This window comes from Parasteatoda tepidariorum, chromosome 8, assembly GCF_982258835.1.
Source record: "Parasteatoda tepidariorum strain Cologne lab strain chromosome 8, Ptep-v5.0, whole genome shotgun sequence".
Lineage (NCBI taxonomy): Eukaryota > Metazoa > Arthropoda > Arachnida > Araneae > Theridiidae > Parasteatoda > Parasteatoda tepidariorum.
The window spans coordinates 48044692-48069890 of NC_141762.1; the positions used below are offsets into that span (position 1 = coordinate 48044692).

General features: G+C 29.1%; 1 protein-coding gene across 5 annotated transcripts in view; it reads right to left on the bottom strand.

Moving 5' to 3' along the window:
• The window catches only part of HDAC4 (histone deacetylase 4), a 193706-nt gene extending 181309 nt beyond the window's left edge, over positions 1-12397 (bottom strand). For 3 of the 5 annotated variants that reach the window (XM_087150222.1, XM_087150218.1, XM_087150216.1), the window contains exon 1: positions 11851-12397. The gene's annotated coding sequence lies outside the window, so the exon portion shown is untranslated. The remainder of the gene's footprint in view (positions 1-11850) is intronic. The other 2 variants (XM_087150219.1, XM_087150217.1) reach the window with 1 other exon arrangement.
• Positions 12398-25199: the final 12802 nt, after the last annotated feature.

Here is a 25199-nt window from a genome sequence, read left to right on the forward strand (position 1 = left end):
TCAATGTGGACAATACACCAAAATAGGCGTGTTCCGATCGAAGTTGGCGTTACTGTCAAGATAGGCGTGTTCATATAAAATTGGGAGTTTCTTTCAAGGTAGGAATCTTCACATCACGTCTGGGTCACCAATGTGGGAAGAGTAGATATCGACAATGTCAACCTTCATCTACGATAAGGTACCCCAACATAGAATCGAGTTAACATGTCTTATATACTAGTGAATTGGAATTGTATTTCTGTAGTGGTAGACACACTACAATTAGTTTTAACCTGGTCCAAATTATCTTAACCTCAAAAAATAACAATCAAGAACATTCGAACTTGCAATTTCAACTTCATAATTCGAATTGCTTTAATATTAAGATAAATTTCGTTATTAATTGTTCACCTGTAAATTATTTATCTCTTTTAACGGTATTTTTTTTTTCTGTTTAACTTTTTTCTTTTTTACTCTCTTCACTCTGACATTCAAAACCGGGAATTTTTTCCAATCTTTGGTAGCAGTTTTTACCGAAGAAATGTTAAAGCTCGCTTGAAATAGATAATTTTTTTTTTTACGATTCTGACACAAAAAACTATGATTTTTTTTTTTAATTGTAAATTTAATTACACAAATATAGAGTGAAAAATTGTAATCTTAGAAGAGGCTGCGCCCTTCATTTATAATAGGGGGGCTAAAGCCCCATTTGTCCCCTCAGATCCACGGTCCCTGAAGTAAGCTATTTTTTCACTACACTGTTAGTAATTTCTCTGAAAAAATAGTTAAATAACTATTTGTTAAGTAGTTATTTTAACATATACAACCTATACAGTCAAATAACCATAATAAAGTTGGTATACAAACTGAACTAACTGAGAGAAAAATTGTCCATTAAGATTATTTTCACCAAATGTGGTTAAGCAACCAGAATTTTAGCAACACCAACTAGAAACACCTTATGAAACCCCTTAGCTTCTTGCTGCTGGTCACAAACTATGATTGAAATGGCTAAACTGTCAACCTCATGACTGGCTGAACGGCTGTTCAACTCCCAGCGTTGAAAACACAATATATCTTCCATTCTTGCAGCTCTTGAAGTGATGACACTGCTAGATATACTAATTAAGCTACGTGCCACGGTTCATGTGACAAAACACAACTCTACCACAACCTATCTCCAATATCCAATCCTTAAGATAACTTGACTCCAATTAAATTTCAACTTTACGGTTTTGAAACCATGTTAGTTGCAATTGGTTACAAAACCGTATAATTTTGTATTCACGGTTTTTTTACCATACCAGTAGTAAACGGCTTCAAAACCGTAAAGGAAAAGAATTGTAACAATTCCTTAGTTTTACGGTTTTGAAATACGGTACCAGATAATCGTAAACTTTACGGTTAATCTGATGAACAGTTTGCTGCCGATTATTTTAATGTAAATATAGAAGGAAAATTCCAGAAGTGTAGCTAAGATTAAATGCTGCTGAAATAAACATGAAAACTTACTGAGCAATGATTTGCGAAGCAGAAGAATGAGGAGAATAGTCAGCTTAATAATTCTTTTTTATTTATGCAAAAAAAAAAAACTTTGATTGTAATCTATGAGATTAAATTTAATTGTAAATAATATCACAATGATTCTAACACTCAGTTTACCAGTAGCAATGTTAAAAATCAATATGCAAATTTTTCACTGATATAATGTGACTAATAAGGATTTTATTGTGTTTTTAGCATTCGTCCCGAGTGTTTTCAACGAAATGCAGAAAAAAGCTTAATTCAAAGCCTACACGATGAAAAAAAAAACTCTTTTAAAATTAGCGTACTGCATGATAAAATCATTTCTGGTTTAAAAAAATGAATAAATAGAGGTAAAAAAAATTATTCCGGTTATAAAACCAAATTAGTATTGAATATCGTGAAATCAGATCTAAAATCACTTTTATGAAGTCCTATCTGACAGCGATTAAGTATTCATTTAAAAATGAAAATAATAAAAAAAATCTTACAATTGTAGAGGCGATGACAGAACTTAAAAAAAAAGAAGAAAAAAGAACTATCAAAATCTAAAAATATAAGAGATGCTAAAGAAATGTATTCTCGCAATTTTATACATATGGTATTATAAATTTACATATACGTGCAATATATAAACGATGCAATGTATAAAACCAGATGACTCAGAAACCTACACATAATTAAAAGCGAAAAAAAAATGTGCGGCATCATTAATAACAAATGTGAATGTCAAATCGCATCATCAGTGTCAAATTTTCAATTATTAATTTATAAATAAAAAATAAAGGCATTTGCTTAGCATATTGTGCTAAATTTTAATTTTTAGTAGCTATCACGTGCTTCAGTGTCAAATACCAGACAATATCTGTCTTTTAATTACTGAGCGTATTTATTGCTTTCAAAAAATTAGAGAGTATCACTTAAGTTTGCTGTACGATCAAATCAATCAGAAAGAAAATGTAAAAATCGTTCCGGCTGTTAGCGAGTAATCGAAGCTCTGGTAAAAATGAAATCAGAAAATCAGAATCAGAAAATCGTCCTGTCCTGGGAAGTATATTTGAAACAACTATATTAATTAAGTACTTTTTAAAAATTATTATTTTTTTTTCCATTTCAAAGACATCTCTTTTTTTCTTAATATTTTGTACAATTAACAAATCTTATATCGATGGTAAATATTTAACGGCACGATGAGTAATGATTATAAGACTTAAATGTAAGGAATATTTTAATAAAATTCATTTCAACAGCAATTTTAATGGTTTGGCGTTACTTTTGTTATCAGTAAATCACAACAAAGGCAGAATATTTTCTTTACTACGTCAAACTATGTATTTTCATTGCTCTGTATACCAATGTAATTATTTAACTGGCTATTAAAATATTTCTTTTAAAATCCGTTAAAATGTAAAATGAACCTCAAATTATAACGAATTAAGTTTGAGTTGATTTCCGGTTTTTAGATATTTGTATTCATTTTACGGTCGAAGCGAAGATTTTGTTCCTCTGTATCATCATCCGGATCTTCAATTTGAATGAAGATGCAATGAGCCGTTCAGAAGAGTATACGGGCAAACAGCGCCATCTTTCGGCGTATTAGAAGACTATAGGCAATTTTTAATTTATCTATTATCTTTCTAAGAGATTTTACATTTTAACCTACAATGGTGAATAATATCTGCATATTTATCGAAATAGATATAAACGTATTAAACTTTTTATTAAAGATATAAATGTATCCCATACACATTATTTAGGGGCAAAAGAAAAGAGTTCAATTTTATGACGAATTTAATTTAAAAAAAAAAAAATTAATTATTTCAGTTAAGGATAGCTTAGACCACCAGGGGCTCCCAAACCTTTTCAAGTTACGGTTACGGCATTCATTTATCGTTAATAATGAAATAAAATAAAAACGATGGAATAATGAAATAAAAACTATGGAAATAAGTGGCGAGAATAAATATGTTACTGCAAAAACTCGTTTATAAAATTATAATTGTTAACTCTAAAGCCGTTAATATGGATATTACCTAGCTATCCGGATATATATATGGATATTACCTAGCTATGGATATTACCTAGCTACTAACCCGGGGTTTAAAATGCGGAATCAAGCATTTTCCGCAAATCGTTTATGTTCAAACCTTTCCTACTCTCATTCTATCAATAAATTTGTTGATCGTATCGATTTAATTTTTTAAACATTTAAAAATAAATAAATGACATTTATTTTCTTAATTGTAATAATATTTTAAGCCGTTTGATTCATTTTTTTTAAAGTGGTTGTTGGCTAATATGTTGATCGTTTGATCGCAATAATTATTACTATCTAAAATCAAGTTAACTTGATTTTAGATAGTGAAAAATTAATAATAAACATCAGGTTAATTTGTCAATTTAACTTCTCCGAGACGGGCGAGTCATATATGCATTCTTAGGATGGCGATAATCAGGGTAAAAAAAAATATAAAACTGATAGCAAAACTATTTTTATTGCAGTTTATGAGTGGGGATAGTTTGCTTTGTTTAATTCACCACTACTTAGTACGAATTAAAAATTGGATAGTTATATTTTTAACACAACTGGATTGGATGTGTTAGATTCAAAGTGAAAGAAAAAATAAATCTGTCAAATTAGCTTTGCCCAAACTAAAGCTACCGCTTTTTATTTTTTACCATCCTGATACTGATTCCGTATGAATACATTTATGACTCCCCCGTCCCGAAAGGGTTAAGCGAACAGAATCGTTGTTGTTGCAGCTATGATTCTATTTCCACTTTAATAACTGCCTAGTAGGTAATGAACAGATTATCTTGATAATTTACAAATTATTTAGATAATTTCAGAAATGAAAATTTTTTGTGGCACTTTCAGAGATCACCCTAGTAAATCGATAAATTAGCTAGATAATCTGTGGAACAAAATAATCAATTTCTACGTTTTATGGAAAATATACACAGTTCTGATTCAAAATATTAGAATAAGTGAAAAAGTCGACATTTAAAAGTCTCTTACTTTATTTATATGTCTTTTACTTATTTAAATTAAATTACAAATTTATCTAATCAGACCGGCATATTTCTCAATTTTTAAAAATTAAAAAAATTGAAATAAAGCATAAATTAATTATACTATATATTTTTAAAAAAATCAAAATATTAGAATGATGTCACATGAGATCCTTTTATTGTCCATATTAGACCAAGTTTACTTGTTTACCACTAGCTCAACTCTGTATGAGCAATTTTTTGTAGTTTTTTCTTCACAATCTACCAAAAATTTTAAATTGTGTTAAGATCTGGTGAATTAGCTGGCCATGACAGCACTGCAATTTTGCATTGTTCTAACCAGATATTGCTGATATTGTTGAATGAGTGAAGCCAAATCTTCTTGGAAAATAAAATCGTCGATTAAGAAGATACAATTTTTGTGTCGGAAATTGAAAGAATACGAAATTAATGTTTCTCAAACGTAGTCTCGTCTTCCAGAAACAAAACCATTTATGACCTAATAAGTAAACGAAAGTGAGATGGTACAATTCAAGATTGTTATGAGGTTTGGAGGATAAAAATAGTATTTAGTGATGAAAGTATGCTTTGTGTATCTTATGGCAATCAAGGTATTTGAATTTGGAGGATAAATCAAAAAGCATTTAATAAAGCGTGCATAAAACATTCGATAAAATTTGAAGTTAGTGCGATGGTATAGAACTGCATAAGATCAAATGAACCTAGAAGGCTATGCATCCTCAAAGGAAATGTAAATTTAGGTACATATATCAAGGTTGTTATATATCAAAATAGATATATATCAAGATAGATAGACTACATGATTCAATCATCTGAAAACATTTCTGAATACGATTTTATTCTCCAACAAGACTTAGCTTCACTTCATAAGTCGAAATCAAAAGAGATCTGCCTGGAGCAACGTCAAATAACAGAGCTGCAATGGCCAACTAACTCACCAGATATTAACCCAATTAAAAATTAACGAGGGATAGTAAAGAGAAAACTCTAAGAAGTAGCTGTTTCAAACAAATCTGAGCTAGTGGAAAACATTAAATCTACTTAGGCTAATACTCGTATGGACAAAAAAAAGACTGACAAGAACTTATTTGTTCAATGCAAAATCGCTGATATGCAGTGATCAAAGCTAAAGGCGATGCTACAAAACATTACATAACTTTTTCTCTCCATTTACAATATGATTTTAGTGTTTAGTAAAATATTTAAATATCTTGGTCCACATAAAATTTTATTAAAATAATATGATTTATTTTTTCAAAAATAAATCGTATTATTTATATTTTATACAGAGTTTTTTATTGTTCAAAAATATTGTGAAATATGTAAATTGGCCTCGCTTAATTTGTCATTAAATTTAAATGAGTAAAAAACAAAAGAAGGAAGAAAGAGAATTTTCACGTAGACTTTTTCAATTATTCTAATATTTTTAATTAGAGCTTTCACACAGCTGATACAAATCGCTCTTAAAATCCAAACAAGTAATTTAACCGTCATTAAAAAGAAAGTATTACTAATAATATGATGATATTTTAAGTAATTTCAATATAAGAGAAAATACAAATTTAAGAAAAATCACCCCTCAATTCATGCAACGGTGCCTGTAATCTTCTCATATCGTGAAATAAAATTTGGTATAGCGAGTCTCATTATCCGGTGTAAAAACACCTCAACCGGAGGTTTTTCCTCGCTACCCGTAAATTGATACGAAAGCGATTAAATAGTTCTTCGACATAGCGAAATATGCTAAAAGCAGGGGATCTCAAATTTAAGGAGATCTCAAATTTTCAACTGCTCTCCTGAGTCAACCAGCGGCTATCCCCCCCCCACACGATTTTGAAGAAAAAATCTTAATAATAATCCTCTAAGTCCAAAATAAATGCATGCTTGTCATAAGAAGGTACATTTTTGTCTTTGATTTCGTCACTTCTACTATAATTAAAGCAAATTAATTAGCATACTTAAAGTTAGCCCTTCGGATCTTTAAGAAAGCATAATGCGATTCTGATCATTGCAAAAGCTATAAGCAGTTCGGCTTTTTTTTATTTTACGCTTTGTATTTTAACGCTAGGTTTTCGAGCAAATCTATAGCTATTATAATGATAGGTACTTTCCTTGGACCAAAATTCGTTTAAAAACTTAAAAGAGGAAAATTTAAAAAGAAGGGAAAATAATAAAACTTCGCCAAGCAAAAAACCTCGAGTTATAGTCTGTGTGCATAAATAAAAGCTATCAATCAAAAGCCTTAATGATGTACCTGGGTGTTATGCAATAACCACCCTTAATGTATATTTTTACCTAATAGGCAAACTTTTTTTGACTTCCTTGCCGAAAAGGAAATCGAAACAGTTTGCAGATTAAGGTTTCTAAAGTAATTAAAGTAAGAAAAAATCCAACTAATTAATACAAAGGAAGAAGTGGCAACCATCAAAACCTGCTTCTTTGCCTCAGAAATAGAAAAAGAGTTAAAAGACGTAAATGATAAGAAGCGTGAAGGCGTACATTTTTCGTTGTCTATCCGTTGTCCTTTTCACGACAAAGACGTCTGAATTTTCTTAAAACCAGTGCTAAAATCTTCAATAACTAAAAGAAAATTTAATTTTGCAATAAAATTTTTTTTAAAAATTAGCAACATCGTTATGCCTTATTGAGGCTATTTAAAGAGTGAAAAAAAATCGAGAAAAGATAAAAACTAGACATTCATAAACATTTTCCCTTTGTTCTACTGTTTCTAATGGCTATTCTAAATACTAGCGTTTAATAGCGACGATAATGAATTCCGTTTATCTTTTTTTATTTTGTAATGTGAAAAGTTATTTCACTCATGCTGAAATCTGGATTATCTTTGGTAATTTGAACTAGACTTGAAAATAAATACTCGCCACGGTGGCTGGTCGACAAGGAAAAAGGTTTCGACTTAAATTAAGTAAACAACTAATCATTTTTTAATCGTTTTCTTTTATACATATATATTTTAGTTTGAAAATAGTTTTATGATGAGTATTTTGTTTGATGATAAAATCGCTTTTTTTCTGGTTTAATGCAGAAAGAGACATTGGAAAACAAAATATTCATTAAACTGTCCTTCTGTCATCTCCATTCCAAATTTTGAATCCTACAGAATCCATCAATTTGTGGTGGAAAGATTCATGTGGAAGGAGAGTTCTTTAATAATTCATGCTGCAATGTATTCAATACAATTTGCCTCTCCAAATATTTTTAAATAAAGAGCTTTAAAGTAAGCTAGGAACACTATGTGTTGGTAAGGGAAATTTATGTCAAATAATCCATTGTTCAGGGGAATTGTTTTTTTTTAAATTCCTCTTATCTGTTAGTTTAATAACATTAGAATGATTGTCTACTTCTAAACCAAGTTTAGTTTAATAACATTAGAATGATTGTCTATTTCTAAACCAAGTTTTCGATCTCTAAGCAATGCGCTAACTTGAGACAATTTTCCCACGTACAGTGCGAACCACCAGGAATAACTTTTGATCTAATAATCGAATCTTCGCGATCTAGGACTCAATCTTCGGGGTTTGATCTCAAATATGCTAATTAATTAAGCTCTGGCTCAGGGGATAGAGCGTTCGTCTTTCAATGCGGTGAACCGGGTTCGAATCCCAGTCGATGCGAATTCCGCATCCGGCTTGCAACGACCACAGTGCTGGCGTGAAATATTCTCAGGAGTAGACGAATCATGGGTTAGAGTCCCCTTGCCGTCCGGCTAACCATGGGAGGTTCTCGTGGTCTTCCTCTCCATGTAACGCAAATGCGGGTTAGCTCCATCTAAAAATCCTCCACCAAGGCAAATTTCTCCCGATACTCGATCCAGGAGTTCCCTTGTCTTCTGGATTGGGTTCAAAATTACAAGGCTACGGAGTTGAACATTAGTGGAAGTAAACCCATAAAATTGGGTCGGCTGTTCAACGACGGTTATAAAAAGAAATTAATTAAGACAGACAATATTTTAAGTTACGAAATTTGAGACAAAAACGTACTTGAGGAACTCTGAATAAACATACCTATTTTTCGAAGGATTCGGATTTCTGACCCCAAAAATATGGGGGGTAGTTTGGACCCCATAATGTGGACCTCTTCTTTTGTGTATTTCACCATAGCTCGAGAATTTTTTAAGCGAATCGGAAAAATTTGGCGCACAATTATAAAATTCATTTATTCAAAGATGATTCCAGAAAAAATGTAACTTTCACTAAAAATTAATTATTCTTTATTATTTAATTTTATTAGAGGTCGAGAAAATCTTGAATAATAAGGTATACCTTAGAATTCTAAATTTTTTCGACTTTTATTAAGCAAAATAATTAAATATAATGCATTTTTACTGAAATAATCATGTTTTGCATGAAATTATCTTTGGTTAAACGAAATTCCAATTTAAACATTTAACATTTTAAAATTAATTATATCTTTATTATATTTTTCAAAAAGTTTAGTTGTTGTTGTTGTTGTTGTCGTGTCTATGCATGCAGTGCTAGTGCAAAGATTAGAGTCCTCGTCAAGTCTTGATCACAAGATTTGCAAGTTCTGGAGCCCGATGGCCGTGAACAAAAACTTTAGTACGGAATATATATTTCTTTATATACGTCAACATTCATTTTGAAAATCAAAAAAAAAAAAAAAAAAAAAAAAAAAAAAAAAAAAAAAAAAACTTTTTTGTTTGATAAGATGCAGTTTACTAAACACGAATTTCAAAATTATCCGAATTTCTAATTTCAGAAATTTTTGACAATTCTTTAAATTTCCTAATCTTTTTATTTCCTAATTTAAAGAGCATTTACCAGTAATATTTAATTTTCTTAATTTACTCTGCTATTATTATGTTTTTGGTTTTGATTGTTTTCTAAATTCAGAGTTTTAAAATAAAAGATTTACTTCTTTATTATAATGTGATTCTATTTTAACTCATTATCAATATTATTATTAATTCCGTTAAAGAGATTCGGTAAATAATTTATAATTTATTGATCAGCTTCATGCACAATGTGATGCATTCAAAAATTGTGTTTAATAACAGCCTGTTTGATAAACGAAAATATTAAACTACGGTTGTGAACTCAAGAATTTCGTCATAGGTATGTACCTCGAATTTAAATTTTAGTTAAAAAAAAATTATTACTAAGCAAAATTATTCATGTTCACCATTAGATCTTGATAGAATCATAAGGAAATCAGAATCAAACGAGATTTTTGATATTATTTGCCAATAGAATTTAACTCAAAACAAACGTAAAATTTAGAAAAATGAGTGCAAGAAGCGGGAAGTGGGGTAAAAGCGTAAGTAAACAGAATTCTTTATAGTCCATATATTTTAAGTGAATAGTTTAAACTTTCGTCGAAAAGACTGTCTTTTGCTAAGAAGCAACAATTATTGCGAAGCAATCATTTGGATGGCAATGAACCCTTTTCTTGGGCCAACTTTCGTTCTTTTTTTTTTTTTTTTTTTTTTTAAATTAATGTTAGGCAAAAAGAAACTATAGAATATATGCACTTAATATTTTACGTCAGTATTTATGAAAAGTAAGTGTTTAAAACAGTGTTTCCCAAAGTGTGGTACGCGTACCCCCAGGGGTAAGGGAACGGTTAATTTAGCGGGGGTACGCGTTTAAATACGATATATCTTGCAACAAACGAAAATTTCAAAAATTTTTATTTCTAAACAAAGCTGGCCATGAAAATTTACGATTACGTATTTCTCTATTGGTTATTTTTTGCAGAGTTAACAGTTAATAATTAGTAGTGTCAACAACCAGTTGTGATTTTAAACTGTCGTGCAATTTTTTTATCGTAAAAAATACCTTCTTTTTTTTTATTAGTGGTACACAGCGTTACGAAAAATTTAGAAAGGGTACACAAAAGTCATAAGTTTGGGAAACACTGCTCTAAAATATATAGATGATTATTAAATTAAGATTCGTACACTGAGAAAAAAAATATAATCAAAAATATCATAATATGGTAAAATTTACCGTGTTTCTGGCTCAATGGAAACACTAAAAAAATTTTATAATTTTTACCGAAACACTTTGGTTATGATTTTAGTGAAATTAACAATAAAATATAATTTTAAAATCTGTGATAAAGTAGTAGGTAGCTGTAGTAGGTTTGGTAGCAGGTAGTATTATCACGATACATTAGAGCAGGGTATAAAGACCATTTATCCGGTAAAACTTACTGTTCAATTTTGTATTTTTTTACTAAATTTGTAGTAATAAGAACTATAATTTTGAAAATCAGAATTTTTGGTAAACTGTTACCATGTGAACAGAAAAATTCCCAAATGAATTATTTAAATACCGCATATTTTGGTGTTATTAACCAGAATTACGTTTTTTTTTCTTTTTTTCCTTTTTTAAACTCATTACCATTTTTTTTATCCGTGGAAAAAAGCGATTTTTTTAGTATCTGATTTATTTAGTTTATTGCTTATTACATATTTGAAATCAAAAAACTCAATCTTCGATATAAATAACACTTCCAATTTATTTTAACAGGCAACCAATATTGTTTTTATCAAAATTCTTTTTTTTTTCTTTCTTTTTTTTAAAAAAAACAAAAAAACATTTTGAATAAAATATTTTTCTAAGCGCAATATGTGTAAGGGATAGATAGAATAATGTATTATGTCTTTCATGCCTATGAATAAATACAAAATTTAGAAAATATTATTCGGATAATTTCCAATTCACTAACTAATGAGTAATGAAACACAAACATAATAAAAAGGCAATTTTAAAAACTATCATTATATTTCGTGTAATTACCATTCGTACTCATTACTTTCGTACAAACATTTTATTCATATTTGATACATTTAAGCCTATTTGAAATAAACAATAATGAGAGATAAAACAAACTTTAGTTTTAGTGAAAGAAATAGCATTTTGAATAAGATAACTCAATTTTAACTATATTGACTATAATACTATAAGACTATAGAATGCAATAAGATTATATTGTTTTTATGAACCTAATTTTCACTGTTTCTGTTCCATTGAAAAAATTTTAATATCCTAAATTTAACTTGAAACTCCATTGAGTGATGATTTTTCCAAAAATTCGTTTCAGAGTGTAAATTTGTTTTTGCATTTAAAATAATTTTTTGATAATGAAAACAAGTTCAGGCACTTCTTCTTAGTCATAAAATTAATCATAAGAAATTCCTTAAAAAGATAAACAGGAAATACTCAAAATTAAAGTGATTTTAAAAACTTTGTGCCTTTAAACTAAAACTTTTCGCATCGGCAATGTTTGCAAAATAATTCTTGAACCAAAGTTAGTAGAAAGGTTACTAACCTTTATTTAATTAATGAGAAAAGCAACAGGTCTTCCAAATTTTCTTCAGAAAAAGTTGGCACAAATCCTTTTGAAGTAGTTCTAAGGAAATATTACGTCACAAAACTTTTTAAAGTGCCCAGAAAAAATACTATTTATATCTAAAAGAGACGCAAAAATGTCACAATGCATCACTACATTGCTGGAGTAGTTAAATGTTCCATATGCTATGCATTATTGAACTATAAAGAGTTTATAAGCTGAGTTGATGACGAAACACTGTTTATAAAATCGTCCCTAAAATTGGCAAGATGTCAACACACAAATGTCATTAAAATCTCGCTACTTAGAAACACCATCGAAAAATCATGCGTTTGCAATGTGTGTATTTTTATAATTTATTTTGGTGTCGTATTTATCAATTAATTATTTCATTTGTATCCTTTAGAATTTTTGTGCAAATACTGAGTTTCTATTTTTAAGAGAAAGACAAAATAAAGAGATAAAATAGAGTCTGTCCTCTCAACTCTTCTTATAGTTACAATTGCTATCGTCTGCTCTCAGGAGTAAAATAAGGGTTGCTTTATTTGAGTTTTTCCTTGGCGATGGATTCATATTTCGCCAAGTTAACACGCCTAGAGAGTTACTCGTATTGTCATCCCGTCTTAACCACTGGGTGATGAATGGCACTGTTTCAATCAGCTATGCAAAAACAAAAACCCTTCATTTATAAATTGTTGATGCGTGCTATTGTAATTTGTCTCTCATTTTCTATTTGAAATGATTTATAATGGCATGTGATAAATTAAAGACCTAATAGTTTTTGAGAGCGAATCTTAATTTTTGAATTAAACCTTTTTCAAACACAAGTGGGTCCAGTGTCGTATCGAGATGCTTTTTGCAGGGTGGGGGAGTTAACCCAAATAATTAGCGCGTATACGGGCATAGGCGTAACGAACTAATAATTAATTACAAAACAAATAGTGTGCCCTTCCATCAACGATATTCAATTTTTGTTGTAGCTGGAGAAAAAAAAAAATTTGAACATTTTAACATACGACCAATTTTTTAAAATCTTTCTTTGTACGCATATATATAAGCACAAAATACTTACATGATCATGTATATACATGTATAAAATCATAAACATTTATCCACTTTTCCATTACTTCTCGCCATTACTATTGTTTTTTTTTTTTTTTTTTTTTTTTTTTTTTCAAATTTATTTTCAGGTTTACGAATCATTGTACCCACTATGTACTTACAGCTAATAAAGTGATCGTTGTTTGAAATGGAAATGTCTATTCCAATTAGCACAAGAATTAACGAAAGAAATAGTAACTTAAATTAATGTAATTAATGTAATTTGGGCGAAATCATCATTATGTAATTTGAGCGAAATAATGTAATTTGGGGCGAAATCATCATTATGTAATTTGAGCGAAATAATGTAATTTGGGCGAAACCATCATTATGTAATTTGAGCGAAATAATGTAATTTGGGCGAAATCATCAATATGTAATTTGAGCGAAATAATGTAATTAGGGCAAAATCATCAATATAAATGAATTTTCCTGCAGCTGATATAAATTGTAATTTTTGCACTGAGAAAAAAAAAATATCAAAGCTACCAGAATATGGTAAAAGCGCAATTTTTGGCAATTTTTACCGAAGCGCTTTGGTAATAATTTTGGTAAAATTAACAACAAAATACGATTTTACAATATGTGATAAAATTCGGTAAATATAAAATTTGGTAATTTTATCATGATACCACATTAGCATCGCATTAAAACCATTTATTCAGTTAAATTTTCTTTTAAGGTATGTATTTCTTCTAAATGTGTGGTAATCAGAACTATAATTTTTAAAACTAGAATTTCCTAGTAAACCGTTACCGTATAAGTAGAAAAATTTCCAAATGAATGGTTTAAACACTTTTTGGGTTTTTTATTACCAGAATTATGTTTATTTTTACCGGAAATGATATTACCATACAGTACGGAAACTTTACCAGAATTTTTTTCCTCCTGTGTAGTTACACTAACTTAACTGTTTCTCGTTCTCTTTGGTTTAGAAACTAAAAAAAGGAAGAAAACGATAGACTTTATGAAGTTCAAACAATGCATGAGTTTAAATGGAAGTTGTCCAACATATCCACATTACCAAGACACCCGTGAGCCGCTATGTCTTACACTTTATTCATTGTTTATCAAGAACTAAACTCATTTATTTGAACTTTATTTGTGCTTATTTATTACTTCAATCTATGAAATGAAAACAGACCGCATTATACAAAAAGCTAAAGTTATTGAGTTATTTATTAGTAGAAAAATCTCCATGAAACCTTTTGAAAAAAGACTGAAAATATTATTGTTTTGCACACTTTTTTAAAATTTAAGGCGTAACTAAATATAGTAGATTCCTTTCTTATTAAATAATTAATATGCTATCAATATTTTCTCCTTATAACATGCATGAATTCCAAGATTAAGTATTTGGCTTTCGTAGAAAATGGTGCAGTCTTCGCTCTTTTTTACTTACGCTCGCATTTTTAGCTTATATTTATAAAACAAATGAGCTAAATTAAGTCGTTCTTCTCACAATTAAAACTATTTATAAATTGTGCTCCGTTTTATCATCTGAAAATATCGTTCGGATAAATAAATCCTATTTATTTTTTTCACGCCCTGTAAAGAACAGTGTTGATCTTTGTTAGAATTCCCTGGAATCTTGGCATGCAAATTCACACACAACTTTCCAAGAGTTAAGTAAGATCTTCCAATATAGCTTCAAATCAAGGTTGTCTTAGGGATGTATTTTATTTAGCTCTAACAGTCTAAACAAAATAAGATTTTGGAAATATTTCGTTGCCCATTCATACTATTTATTACATGAATTTAAAATATCTATATTTTGTGTCATTTAACAACTATAAAATTTTAATATGATCTTCAAACGTTAAGTAAGATCGATAAATTTAAGTAAGATCTTCCAATCGAAATTCAAATCAAGGTTGTCTCAGGGTTTTATTTATTTAGTTCAACAGTTTACTCAGAATAATTTTCGGAAATATTTCTTTGCAGTTATTACTAGTTCTTGCGCAAATTTAAATTTACTATATTTTGCATAATTTCACAACTATAAAATTTTAGTAAAATTTAAAAAAATTATGCAAGATTGATAAATTTAAGTAAGATCTTCCAATCGAAAGTCAAATCAAGGTTGTTTCAGAGTTTTATTTATTTAGTTCAACAGTTTACTCAGAATAATTTTCGGAAATATTTCTTTGCAGTTATTACTAGTTCTTGCGCAGATTTAAATTTTGCTTTATTTTGTTTAATTTCTCGACTATAAAGTGTAAGTATGATCTTTAAAAATTAACTAAGATCAATAAATTTAAATAAGACCTTCCAATTTAGCCTCCAATCAAGGTTACCATCCGAATGTATTTAACTGAGTCCAACCTCTTAAACAAACAAAACTTGTGAATATTTCTTTGGTTATTCGTATTTGCCTTTGCGTAAATTTAACCCTTTGATGAACTTATATTAACATATTACTCATAGTTTTTATTATTTTGCATTAATTCAAAATAAGTGAAAAATAATAGATTCAGCATTTTATGAAATACAGTATGAAGCACCAGTTTTTTTTTTTCTGTGTCAAAGGTAAAATATTGCAAACACAGCTCACTACTAAACTATAATTTTTAAAATTCGCAATTTATTTGCAGTCATTTAGATCTAAGAGAAATAGTTATTCATCATTGAAATTTCTTTAATTTGCAAAATCAATTATTGATAAATTTTTGATTATGAATGAGAAAAAAAAGTCTTTTCAAACTTCATTTTTTTTTTCAAATTTAATAATTTAGAACAAGTATAATTCCGATAACAGTTTTCCGATCTAACAGTTTCTTTGTTAACTATTAAATTTTGATTTATAATTAAAAAGATATCAACATATATTTTTGCTTATAATTAGAGCATCAGAAAAAATATATATAAAAACGGACACCGGTGCCCTCTCTGTTTCAAAAGGTTAAACTTAGTATATTCTGTTTCATTTTCGACCATAAAATGTAAAAATTTATATTCATCTGTCACACAAAGAGTGATTAAAACCGAAGAAAGCTTATCAGCGCCGTGAAAAAATTAAAAAACTGGTTGTAAATTTTGTAGAAAGAAGTCCCAAAACCATTTTATGTTTCCAATTTTATAATTCTTAAAACAGAAATCTTTAATAAAATTTATGTAAGGAAAGTGATTTTTTATAAAAAAAAAAAAAATAAATAAATAAAATTAAAAAAAATAAGGAAACTGAGGAGGTGCGATTTGGAATATACTTTTAGAAACTTTATTATTAGTTCTTTATTTTTCTCAGAACGTTGGAAAACCGAGGTGGAGTCTAAAAAGTTGCAGACAATAATATTATTAAAATGGGAATTTCAATTTAGTATGTGTTCAAAGTTACAATTGAAATTGTAACTGCTTTTCTGAATTTATTTTGTGTTCACTTTTCGAAAACATAATATTTTGCACTTAAAAAGGGAGACAAAGTTTAGATTTTTCTATTGACAAATGGCGAACAAAGAAAGAATCAAGGAAAAAATTATACTCAATAGTTCTTAAGGCAATTTACAATTTTAACGCACGACTTATAATTTGAAACTAGAGAAGCTCCATTTCCCGCTCGCTCCGCTTACCTACCCCAGCGATTACTTTATAACTAATTACATTAAAGTAATTTAAGAAAAAAGTTTTCCAACTTACTTGGTTCCACAAATTTAGTTCTCGATTATATTGGAATAATAACTTATTTTGAACTTAATTTATTAAATTCACAATACAACTTCATCCATTTATTGCTTGTATGTTTTTAAAATTTAAAGCTTAAAATTGGACATTTTCTAAACATTTGGCTTTACGTCTTATATTTTAATAGTTTCTATAATACATCATAAAAATGGTCAACAAGCACATTGTAAATGTAGATTACTCTATATCTAAAAAGGATAGGAGTTTAAAAATTTATTTCGACCATTTCAGCAAAGTTCTGCACAGAAAATAAAATAAAATCAACAAAATTAGTTTTATTTTTCATTTGAGGAAAGAAATAATATTTATGCTAAACTCTAAGTCCTGTAGATTCAAAAGGAATTTAGAGGAATTTTTCTGGTGTCCTCAAGTTAAAATAATCCGATTAGTTTTTTCAATGAAAGCAGATTATTTGGCCATATTTTTCAAACATTTGGAAAAAATCATTAGGGATTATACAATTGAAATAAAAAGCAAAAGAAATATTTACGAATAAAAAAGCTGAAAACTAAACTTAAGAATTACAAAACCGATTCAAAATGTTAAATAAGCCTTGTCGTTTCATTTGATATATTCAAGAGTGCGTGATTAGAAAAAACAAACATAATTCTATTGCGATTAATTTTTTCTTTTACATCGAAAAAGCTAAAACGCAATGAAAGGAAGAAAAACATTATGTAAAATTACCTTACTGCATGGTAAAAATATTTCTGGGAAAAAGAAACATAATTCCGGTAATAAAAACAAAATATACAGTATTAAAACTAATCATATGATAATATGATAAACTATTCATATGGTTATGGTTTGCCTGAATTTCTGGATTTCTAAATTTAGTTCTAATTACCACACATTTAGTAAAAATACGAAACTGAAGAGTAAACTTAACCGAATAGATGATTTTATGCCAAAGACTCTTATATATCTTAATAAAATTACCAAACCTTACCACATTTATCAAATTTTAATGCATATTATAAAACAACATTTTATTGTTAATTTCTCTAAAATTTTTATCAAAGCATTTCGGTAAAAATTAACAAACTTTTTGGAGCTTTCATAAAGCAAGAAGCATAATAAATGCTAAATTAGTGCGTACGACTGCATTTAGTTTTCTCTATACGAAATTTAACGACAAAAATAAAACAAAAAAACTTGTAATTTTTAAGAAAAATAAATTTAAAATTAATGTCCTTAACATAAACAAAACAAATTTTGAAGTTGCAAATTGTTGTAACATTTCGTCCACGGAAATAACTTTTTTATAATGTTGATAGACGTCATTTTCTATGAGAAATCACGTTATTTAACGCTATGACTTCTTATAGTTGCTAGTTGTAACATCGGTTGGTGATTATAACTCTTTCATAATGTAGAGAGATATCATTTTCCATTGAAAACATCAATATTTAAAATTTTTACCTGTAATATATTCTTAAACCTAGAAAATCTAACGATTTTTAAAATTAAGCAACAGAAAAATATTTAACATTCCATTATATATCCATATTCCATTAAGATGTTTAGTTGCATTCGATACTTCCAGTTAAACGTATTAAAACTGATTTTAATAACATGGTAAATAATATTAATACGATTCATTGCTTTACAAACTTACTTCGATTTAGAAATATCAATGTGAACTATGAAAAGAAACTTGGTTGAGCTTATCTGCTTGCAAAAATAATAATAATGATTTATCTTAATTCTAATTTTATTTAATGAGACTGAAAAAATTTCAATCTGTTCATCAGTCGCACGTTCTTTAAGTTTACCTTCTAACCTTAACCGGTAAAACTGAAACGTCTAAGCTCTTGGTCTAAAAATCATAAATACACCTTCATTAAACAGGCATATTTCTATATAACATAAACACATAATGGTCTAACGCAGATTTCTTTGTTGTCGGTAGATTTTTATTGGTCATATGGTACGATTCAGTTTTTCCCCATAAATTTCCATATTTTTCTCTCTGCCATCATTATAAAATTAATAAAAATCATAAAGGTATTGTTTTCCCATTAAATGTTTGTGTATTCTTAATTTAAATGTTTATGACATCGATCAGTTGGCTCAAAAAAATTCATTTTGTTACTGCTTTGAAGCAAATTTCGACAAATCCCAGAGTGTGTTCACGTTACTTGTTCCTATTTATTTTTTTTCTCTTGATAATAATAGCTGCAATGATTGCTGTGGGATCACATACTCTTCTTATGAGGAATTTTTGGTATTTTTTCATGCAAAAAATAAAGGAAAATTTTAATTTATTGAAAACGACCGTTATTATTAATCACCGTTTATTACTTTTAACAGTCAGAATGACCAAGGGAAGTGTCATTACATGGTTAATCCCACACTTTTTTCCCACAAGTTTTTTTTCAGGTTAAGTGCCACTGCCAGATTTATCCCACATTGATGACTTTTACGGTGAAGTGCTACTATCCGGTATACATTTCCCTGTTTATCCTACACAAGAGTTTTTTTTTTTTAGGTTTAAATGCTTTTACCGGGTTTACTATACACTGTTGTTTTAATAAGGTTAAATGTCATTGTCCGATATACCCCACAATGATTTTTTTAAGATTAAGTGCTACTGCGTTGTATACCTCCACCCAGTTTACCTTACACTGATATTAAGGTAAAAAGTCATTGTTAAGTTTACCCTACACTGATGTTTTATTAAGGTTAAGTTCCACTGCCCGATACACCCACAATGATTTTTTTTTAAGATTAAGTGTTAATGTTTGATATACCTCTTCCCAGTTACCTTGCACTGATGTTTTTTAAGGTAAAAAGTCACTGGAAAGTTTACCCTACACTGATGTTTTATTAAGGTTAAGTGCCACAGTCCGATACACCCGCAATGATGTTTTTTAAGATTAGGTACTAATGCGTGATATACCTCTTCCCAGTTTACCTTACACTGATGTTTTTTAAGGTAAAAAGCGCAAAGTTTATCTTACACTGATGTTTCATTAAGGTTAAGTGCCACTGCCCAAAAACCTTACACAGTTTTTTTTTTTTTTTTTTTTTTTTTTTTTTTTTTTTTTTTTTAAGTTAAGTGCTCGGATTTGCTCCTATAGAAAGTCACTGTTTTTTAAAGTCGGCAGGCTAGCGGTGGAGATATTTTATCGAAGATCGGTGCAATAGCTACTGCCTAATTTAAAGGCATTTTACCTGTAACATTTATTTTACTTATTTTACTATGCTATTATTACGTATTTGACTTTGATTGTTTTCTAAAAACAGAAAAGTACCTTTTCAGAAAGCTTAGATCAAACAGTTTCATGTGCGAAATTGTTGTATTATCATTACAAATATAGCTTCTTTTAAGGTATATACTGCGGAGAGATTTTGCATCAAGTTTGTCTTGTGTTAACCGTAACGCTAACCTTATTTTTCTATCCTTAGCGACACTTAGCTTCTGGTCGGAACTCGTCGCGCATGCGCTATAATTTCAAATGGTGTTAATATTAAAGAAAGGGGGAACCGTTGCACTTTGAAAAAACTCTCTAGTTCTTTGGTGGCATCGACTTTCCCTACAGCTGCTGGAAAGGGGAGCAAAAACCAGACATGGAGTAAACATCATTTTAAATGTCCTTAAGGATCAGTAGGAGGATTCATAGCAGCTACTTACAAACCAAGGTAGTAGTAAAAAAGTTTTCGAGTTCAGATCTGGAGATCTGACGAGCTAATCCAGTGAATATCTTTGCATTCCAGAAAATTCTCAACAGAGGTCCTATCTGGCCGTGCGCTGAAGTCCATTAAAATCAAATCGGAAAAAAATAGTCCCTTAAAAAACGAACATAGGGTTTCAAGAACGCATCTCTTTTCTCTCACACGTAACAATAATTCTTATAAAAACATGGGAAACGTGCGGAATACCAACATGATGTCTTTTCAGACCAACAAACTTCATCTTTTATTTTAGTCGAATTCTCAAACAAAGGAATCAAAAGATCCCTGGACCGGGATAGCCTGGTTGGTAGGGCACTGGGCTCATGTCCAAGAGGTCGTGGGTTCGATCCCAGCCGGCCAAAAACTCTCCGTGTAGTAAATGGTGACTGATGCACGTTAAATCTGTCGAGTTACAAAGTCCTCCATGTTCCCACAGCAAATCATACCTCTGGGGGTACTAATCTAGGAGTTTCCTTGGCATCTGGATTGGTTCAAAATTACAAGGTTACGGAGTTGACTATTTGTAGTCGTAAACTTAAATTTGGGTCGGCTGTTCAACGACGGTTATAAAATAAATAAATCAAAGGAACCCCAGCTCTCTCGACATAAAAATTTCAACCAAGGATACCCTGTCTGAGCTTCAATATCCGATATTTAAGGTTAAACGTCCCATCTTTCACTAAAATTGAAAAGTTAAAGTTTTAAAATATGTATTATTAATAATTTAAACACAATATGCATTGAAACGCCAATGACCATATTGTTTTATTTTTAAAAATGATATGCATTGTAACTCCAACAATGACGATAACGTTTTTAAAAACAATATGCATAGAAACTCCTACAATGGCCATATGTTTTGGTTTTTTAAAACAAATTATGCACAAAAACTTCAAAAATAAACATATTGTTTTGTTTGTAAAAGTAATATGCATTGAAAGTTCAACAATGACCATATGGTTTAGTTTCTAAAAACAATATGCATTCAAACTCCAACAATGATCCTATTTGTTTCTTTTATATGCATTAAAACTCACACAATTACTATATTATTTCGATTTTAAAAGATATACATTGACACTCCAACAATGACCACATTGTTTTGTTTTATAAACAACATGATTTAAAACTCCAACAATGACCTTATTGCTTTGTTTTAAATAACTAAAAAATAAATAATTTATAACTTTAATTTTTCTGTTTTTGTTAAAGATACGATGTTTCAACTTCGGATGTTGGAGTTTATGTAGCGTGTACTTAAATGATACTTTCGTGCAGAGAGAATACTTTAATGACAATTACCAAATTGTTTTTTCGTATGAATCTTTTGAAAATAAAAATCTTAATAAATATTTTTAATCAAAAATCGGTGTTTTCAGGAGCATAATTTTGAGTTTGGTTAAAATCTACATCATATTCAAATTCGTAGTTATAAAAAACCACTATTTTTCTACAAATTAAAAAGTTACTCTCTGATAGATTTATTGCTTAGTTTTCTGTAGATTTTGTTTAATTACTTATATCATCATTAATTATGCTGTTCTTACAATACGCATGAATTAATTTATGTTTTTAAGCTCAGTTTAAAGCATGGGTCGCCAAACTTTTTTCATCATCGACCCCTATATAATTTTTCGAAATCACCCTCGACCCCCATAAAAGTAATTTTCCGTTAATTAAGATAAAACTCTATAAGATACTGTGTTTGTACATTTATTTCATGATTTAAGCATATATTAAAGTAATAGTACATTGTGTAACAATAGTTTTATGAAAAATATATTAATGTTGAAATTTAAATACCTTAATATTTATTAAATAATAAGTAATTATAAATAAGTAGAAATAATAAGTAAAGTAACTACAGATTTATTGCTTCTTAACCAATGAGATGAGTGTGCCTGGTGTTTTTTTACAAGGTTCGCTATATTGGGTTCAAAATTGGTCAATTTTAATTTTGAATCCCCTCGTAACTTCACATTCAATTTATTTCTGTACTTAGTTAAGATTGAATTTACGTGACTGAAACCGGCTTCAACCATATACGAACTTGGAAAAGCTAGCATAAAAAGGCTGAGCTATTTCATAAAGTTCGACATATTTTTGCATTATATTTATATTTGTTCAAAATTTACTTATTGTTAAATTCTTAAAAAGCGTCTTTGCTTCAAGATCCGATAATAATTCAGCAAACTCCTCTTGCTGGTTGATGTCCACGTTTTTGATGATGCGTTTATTAATTTATGTTCTATAAAGAAACTGATATTAAGTCAATTATAAAAAAAATTCACAAATTTTACATACTCAATTAGATATTTGGGATTTACGTATTAAGAGCTGCTTTTTCTTCGACCCTTCCGATTCGGATCGACCCCCATTCGACCCCCTGGCTCAGATTGACCCCTAATTTTGTTAAATAGCCCCCTGGGGGTCTATATAGACCACTTTGGCGACCTCTGGTTTAAAGTGAGTTTTGTTCCATTAAGTCAATTGAATTTAACGAACTAATACATAACTGCTAATTGAAAGAAATAGAGAAACCAAAATATATGAAAACTAATAACATTGTTCTGTTTCATAGAAATAATTTTATTATTTAACACTTATTATTATCTCATGTAAATATTTATTGTAAACTTTTGTTAAATTAACTACCTCCAACATAGTTATCATTTAACTAAATATTATTTGCGAAATAAAAATTTAAAAGATCTTTATTTTAATATTAAGAATTGTGGAACTGTCACTTTTTTAATTATAGCATTATTATTTACATTATTATTTACATTATTTATCAATTATAATTTTAATTATCTGAAAACTAACAACATTATTATATGTTATAGAAATATTACTGTTAATACTTATTCTCACCTCGTGTAAATGTTTCTTATTATCTTTTGTTAAGCTATCTAACGCTAACATAATCTAACATTAAACTAAATATTATTTCCGAAATAAGAATTTAAATATCACTTTTTTAACTATAACTGTCACTTTTTTAATTATTACATTATTAATTAATTATCATTTTAATGGTTCGAAAACTAATAACAATATTATATGTTATAGAAATATTTTTATTAATACTTACTATTATCTCGTGTAAATATTTCTAATTAACTTTTGCTAAGTTATCTCACTCTAACATAACATTAAACTAAATATTATTTCCTTAATTACAAATTTAATTATGAAGGGTTCTTGAGCTATCACCATTTTTAATTCTAACATTAAAAAAAAATAATAATAATTTCATTGGTATCTAATTCTATGATATCAATGCTATAAAACAACAAATCGTGTCAAACCCTAAATATACTTTTCTATTCACAGGCAACAAATGAATACCTATGAAATTTATTACGGACAAACTCTTAGGTCGAATAAAACATTACGCTTTACTTAATTATGCTTATTATCAGACTACTTAAATATTCCTCTCGTCGTAACATTGTTTAGAAAGCTATTGTTTTCTTGTCGCCAACTTTTGGCGATAATGCATGGTTTTAGAAATCCTCCATCCGCGAATGCGGTTGTAGCCTTGCCGAGTAGATCCCGGCGCATGCGCAGTTAGTATCGTTGGAGATTGAGCGAAGTCCTAGGGTTTATTTTTAGATACTCAGGAGGGCAGGAATAGAAACGAAGGTCAACATCGAACCTTTTCTGCAACTTCTACCCCCCTCTCTATTCACCCCCTGTCTCATCTGCCTCCTCCCCCACTTTTCCGTTATTCCGGGTAGAGCACCCAAGTATTTACGGAAAACGGGCAGACTCCAGAATCGATAGCATCTGATGATGATAATAAGAGCATAATGGAAAAATTATTTTGGGACATTCCACTTTTTTTATCCTTGCTTAGAAGAAATAAAAGTTTTTTTCCTTTTTACAACATTTACGAGATTTTTTATGATATTTATAATAATAACAATGAATAATTCCTTCAGAAGTCTCCATTGTTGCCATATTTTGTGTTTGTAGAAATAATTTTACTTTGGCAATACAAAAAAAAATCGACTTTAATCCGATTTATCATACTAACTCTGCCATTTGTTGGGGAGCAATACACTGCTAGGTAAATAACCAAATAAACAATCAACAAAAGCAAAACACTGTATTTTTGCATTTTTTCCTTCTGTAGAATATATATTTTCAGCTTCTTATCGATATATTAATAGCTTGTTCGCTTAACTTTAGTGCGACGCTAAAATAAAATCTTAGGTAACGGAGATTATTGCGCTAATGCATTATTTCTTTAAATCGGTGCTTGAATGTTTGTTGTTCATCGTTAGCAATAGTTATAGAATTGAAAAAAACAACATTTTTGACTATAAAAAAAATCTTTTTGTTTCATATGAAATAAAACTATTAACTTTTCACTTTCTAAAACAGTGTTTAAGTTTTGTTTTTTCGTCATATAGAACAGAAGTTATTGCGATTTTTAAAAAATCATTCGTTTATTTTGGTTATTACACTGATAACTGTGCCTTTTTCGTTTTTTTTTTTTTTTTTTTTTTTTTTTTTTTTTTTTTTGCTCAAAACTAATTTTTTTGGTTATTTTCCTCCTCTTTAAATGCAATATCTCAAAATATATTATTCACATTAATTGAAACTGCATGAACATTTTCTCTACATATGTTTAGGGAATAGACTACAACTAGTTGATTGAATTAGTATTCTAGACTTCACAGCAATAATTAAAATAAATAACTGCAACTTTTGTCTTTTTTTGGCAAAATAAGTTTCGATATTTGTTGCCAAATACCTCGGTATAAATATTATGTCTTATGCGTAGTTTATTCTTATGCGTAGTTACAATAATTACATAGTAGTTGAGTTTTTATGAGAATAATAAAGCAAGAATAATGAAA